A 5,494-nucleotide genomic window follows, 5' to 3' on the forward strand; every position below is an offset into this window, starting at 1 on the left:
TGATCCTCTAGGAGTCACACTATTTCAATTAAGTGTAGAACCCCTTTCCATGTCTTGATTATGAAGGGGAATTAAGAGGAGCTAGATTGAAAACCCTGTTTATCCAAGACAGCCCCTTCCATGTTCCTTAAGAGACACCGAGGATGGTTGTTTTCTACTAATTAACCGTGATAAAAAAAATACTTAATCCTCATAATACTGGTTATATTACCTGCTAAGGAGAAACATTTGGCATCGTCACAAGTGTCCCTAAAAAGAGTCATTTTTAAAGCCAAGTTCAAAAACTCTGTACTCATGAAGTGAGTTTAAAATGACCCAAAACTATACTTTTTTATGAGGACTGAGAGCAACAACAATCTTGAAAATGACTTAAATTTGGGTTGAATGTTCCAAGGAAAAATGTACATCATAGAAATTTTAACAATAAGGCAAAGAATCAAGAATCTTATTGGAAGAGGTGGTTTTCTAAAGAAGGAATCAAGTATTTTATTGAGTATAAACTACTTTTCATTACTATCTACAACATCACTACTCTAAATATTATCAGTTGTGCATAGCTAGCTGAATTACAAGATAAATGACCTTTATAACATCTTGTGTGAGTATGAAAAAGCATGTGAAAGCCTGCCTTGCTTGCACTTCAGGGTCCTCTCAGTTTTTGACAAGAAGCTTGGCAAAAGTCCTCCAATGTAAAGAACTATTCTGAAGATTTTGAAATGCTTGGAGACACAGAACAATACCAATCTTACTGATTTACGACGCATGGCTTCTGCTCTCCTTATGTGTTCTCCAGTGAAAGGAGCTTCCACGATTGAATGAAATGGAGATTGTTGAGATGGAGGCTCTATGTGCTACAAAGATAAGGAAAGTAGTGTACTTTGACATCCAAACTCAATATACCCCTCAATTCATGAGAAAACCTAACTGTGAACAATCTTTTTGCTTTCCCAAAGAATTCTAAAGAGAGTAAAGAGCTACACTTTATATACATGAGTTTATGAAATATTCAAGGCAGCTTAAGTTAGCAAAATTCCCTATATTTTGCTATACTGCAATACAGCCTAAATTAGCAAATGCTAGATTGCAACCCGACGTCGTCCCATTTCTTAATGTAATGCAGTGTTGAAGAGAAGCCTAATACATCCATGCAATGTTGAAGAGAAGCCTAATACATCCATGCAATGTTGAAGAGAAGCCCAATGCATCCATTTCAGTTGTATTTTTCAAGGATATGTAAGGGAGATGCCAATGCACTTGCCTTTACCAATGGTTAGCACATTGCTTAGCCTGCAAGTGTTGCCATGGAAGCCCAATTCCCTATCTTCTGCTGTCTTTTGCAATGCCATGCATACCTGTTTTGCGCAGTAGCATATGTTCTTACCGGCCACTTACGTAGGTGCTAGCATCAACGGTGCTCCATGACTTGATTGAAGAGGATGTGAAAGTGAGATACTTGGCATCGTCTTTGGGCCCAGTCTGAGAGAGCAAATTCTGGAAAGGGAGGGCTGCCTCATGAGTAAGGATTTGCACCACTTGCCTCATTGAAGGCCTGGTTGAAGGGTTAGGATGACAACACAAAAGCCCCAAGACAAGCACCCTCTTTATCTCTTCAGCATCAAATAGCCCATCAAGCCTTGAATCAACAGCCTCAAGAAGCCTTCCTTCTGTGTACAAACCCCACACCCCTTCCACAAGAAGGAAATCTTCCACTGATACCATGTGCTCAATTGGCCGCCGCCCCGTCACCACCTCCAGAAGCAGAACACCAAAACTATACACATCTGTGCTTGTCGTCGCCTTGCCTGTCCTTGCAAACTCTGGTGCCAAGTACCCCAATGTCCCCACTACCCTTGTTGTATGTGGGTTTTTCCCATGCTCATATAGCCTTGCAAGACCAAAATCACCCAATCTTCCATTCATCTCTGCATCTATCAACACATTGCTGGCCTTGATGTCTCTATGGAGAATCTGTTGCTCCCATCCCTCATGCAGATAGAGCATCGCTGCTGCGACCCCCTTCACAATCTTGAGCCTTTGCTCCCACCTCAAAACCTTGCCTGACCTCCCAAAGAGCATCTTGTCTAGGCTGCCATTGGGCATGTAGTCATACACCAAGAGAAGCTCGCCTCTACGCCGGCTCCACCCCAGAAGCTGCACCAGATTGCGATGCCGCAGCCGCCCCGTGCTTGCCATCTCTGCGATGAACTCTCTCTCCCCTTGATCAGACTCTCTGGACAGCCTTTTCACAGCCACTTCAAGCCCAGAATTGGGTAGCACGCCTCTGAAAACACGACCAAACCCGCCCACCCCAAGCAACTCCTTGTCGCTAAATCTCCCTGTAGCCACCTTCAGCTCTTTGTAACCAAATCTATGCAGCCCAAATTCAAGCTCCCAACCCTCCACTACCTCTCTGTGTCTCCTCTTGTGCAAGATCAGTGTTACCAGAGCACCCATAGCCAGCACTAAAACGAAGGTCATCATACCCATGCCTATTTTAAAACCCTTGGATGCCCGAAGAGAGGCTTCTGGTACGACGGATGGCAGCCTGGATAGATCCAAGCTCTGTGCCACTCCGTTGCTGTTGAAGCTCCATGAGAGCACTCTGTGTGTGCCGGAGATAACCCCTGTAGAGCCAGAAAATCCCACATATGCATACTCCTCCAACACTTCAGAGAGGTTAAGGTTCACAGTAAGGAGCGGGATAACAGGCTGTGGCTGCCCAACGGGAGCAATACTCACATTAAGCTGCTGCTTGAGCCCATTATAATCTATCCAGGCTTGGATAACTTCTCCACTTTTGAGATTAATTACTGTCATGGAGCTGGTTTGGGAAGCATCATAGGACGTATTGAAGGGGGAGGACCAATAGCCTGCTGTAGCGGAGTTGTTTGATGTCATGCTGTTAAGGTTAATACCCACATGGTTATCATTAATGTCTGCAAACTCAAGGTCTTGGACAGTGTCAAACTCCACAGCAAAGAGGTGGTCAGAGGCATCGCCATTGTTGGTGGCATTGAGCATGCCCAGGTATTGGCTTGGAAAGGCACCTTCGGAGTCAAGGGAAGGGGCCATGACAAAGCCCATGCCATGACCTCCTAGTGTCTGATACAGAGGGGAGATGCAGAACACAAAGGTTGTGCTGAAGGAGGAGACAACATTGGTGGTGTTGTTCTTGATATATATGGGATATGGGTAGAAAGCCCTGCCAAACAAGCGCACAGACGTGTTTGTGAGCTTGATAAGCCTACCATCAAACTCTGCAATCCCACTCAAGCTCATGTTTTTCCCATCAAACCCATTAAAGATGAAGCTAGTATCATCTGCAGAAGCCTGTGTTATAATCAGAAACAAACAGAGGAATCCAAGCAAGGTGGGCAGTAGCAGAGATCTCTGTAGAAGCTTCATCTTTCTTGTTGATAACAGAAGAATTTTAGGGTTCTGGCACAGGAGCCTGTACTCAAGGGTTCAAAACGCTGAGACACGTGCGGAATTGTGGTGTGGAGGGCTAGATGTAAAGCCAAGCGATGAGGAACACTGAGGAAGACTCTTCGTTGTAGTGCCCATTTGTGGCCCCCTTCGAAATCTTTGACAAAGTGCACATGCCCTCACGCCATGGATGATGGCCCATGTCTTTCTTTATGTAGGTTGGACTTTGTCTTGGACTTTGTCTAGACAAGCTAAGATGAAATGCCACATTAACATAAATTTAAAACTTGTTCACCGGATCCGAATGATCGGAGGTAACTAGACCCCTGTACATCAAGACACGATGGTGGTGACATGGAGGAGAGGGATCTGGTTTCGGTTTGGTGCCGACTGAATGGCAGCTAGGCCTGATAGTCTTGATTTATCCCAAAGTTTACCGCTTCGACCTCACGGAAATGGTCGAGATGTCTCACTAACTTACGGACATGATAAATAGGTTGTCAAGCCCTTAACCGACCAATAAATCCATCAAAAGGAAAAGGGACAGAATAATGTGCATTTGTCATTTGTTGGTGTGTCATTGTCATAGGCAACCTTGCTCAATGACAAAAAGCAACTCTAGTAAGGAGCTGACCTAGGAGGGCCAATTCATTCATACACAACAAAAACGCCCCCCATCTGAAGCCATTTGTATAGTGACATCATTTCATACAAGAGTGTCAATCTTGTATGGCGCGCACTTTGAGGGTTTCAACTACCACCTACATGTTGAATTTTTTTACTTCCTTAGAAAAGCCATATAAATGCATCAGAAATAAGCAAAATCATATTGTTTCAATAGTCATCTAACTAGTGAGAGTGCATTGTTTCCATGTCATTGTAATTCTAAGGGTGGCTTCCCTTCCCCTTTCTTTTCAAGGGTGGGACAACACGGGTCTTTTTTTTTGGGACCAATAATATATATATTATGGGATTTGGTGTGTAGCCTGCTTAATGGTGGTTGACTTATCTGTTGTTGAAGGCTAGCTGTGGGGCTAGAAAGAATGCTATGGAAAGTTTTTCCTTTCCTTTGACAATATGGGTCTTAGTGTAGCATGATGGCTAGTTAGAGGACGAGGTTGTGTGTGTGTGTTAAGGGGGATCCAATTTTGTACACCTAAGGAGTTTTGATTGTGTGTATTGTGTGTGGGTGGTATTAGGGGGGATCCAATTGTTTATAGATAAGGAGCTTTGATAAAAATGTTTCCTACTTTAACACATAATATTAAAGTGGGTAGCCTATCATATCCTTGGATCTTGTCAAACATTTAAGTTGAAAAGGTACAACTTAAGCGAACTAAATACGAGATCGTGTTCAGAAGCCACACGCAAACTATCAACAAGCTGTCAATATTCCCCTCAAAATTTCATATGCTTTTGACATGGAATGACCTCAATAATTAAGGAACCTGCAAAAATAGTGTTCCCTAGGTCATAAAAGTGGCATATATCACATGCAAAAAGAGGAAGTCCATCCTAGAATAATGATTTTTTACTTCACAAGGTAAGACATTCAATGCAATATCAAAGTAAAACTTGCACAATGTCATGTTATGAGTGAGTTTATGCTATAAGCTTTTAAAACTAGTCCATGTTGTTTGCAATCTAAAGTTCATAGCAATGGATGCTACATTTTGGCAACACAAATGAGTATAAGGTGGATTATATCCCATCTTTTGTAATAGTTTTCTACATAGGTGTCAAAAACATAACCTCAAAATATAGGTGTACAAAATGTAACCTCAAAATATAATCTATTAACTTGCAATTACTAGTGTTGTTTTCTACTTTATATCAAAATTGATATACAAAATAGAACCACATGTATTACACGATATTGCCCCACCACCCTCCTTTGCCACCTTGAACGAATGGGCCCTTAAATGACATGTCACAAAACAATGTTTCTTAGGATGATCTCTTTGTAGCCTTGATTTCATGAATATGTATCTATATTACTAGGCTCTGTTTCACAAGTAGACAAGGTGTTTCAAATGAGCATGTGTTCGCAACTTCTCTATGTAAATAA

The 5,494-nt window shown here is 42.3% G+C and overlaps 1 pseudogene across 1 annotated transcript; it reads right to left on the minus strand.

The window, feature by feature from the left end:
• Window positions 1–358: 358 nt before the first annotated feature.
• On the minus strand, window positions 359–3,529 carry LOC147611019 (L-type lectin-domain containing receptor kinase IV.2 pseudogene; annotated as a pseudogene). Its single transcript, XR_015263939.1, has 2 exons — window positions 1,166–3,529; window positions 359–1,134 (listed from the first exon to the last, which is right to left on the minus strand). The product of XR_015263939.1 is annotated as an L-type lectin-domain containing receptor kinase IV.2 pseudogene (transcript).
• Window positions 3,530–5,494: the final 1,965 nt, after the last annotated feature.

Source organism: Cibotium barometz, chromosome 48 (assembly GCF_041138505.1).
Source record: "Cibotium barometz isolate CiBa-2024 chromosome 48, ASM4113850v1, whole genome shotgun sequence".
Classification (NCBI taxonomy): domain Eukaryota; kingdom Viridiplantae; phylum Streptophyta; class Polypodiopsida; order Cyatheales; family Cibotiaceae; genus Cibotium; species Cibotium barometz.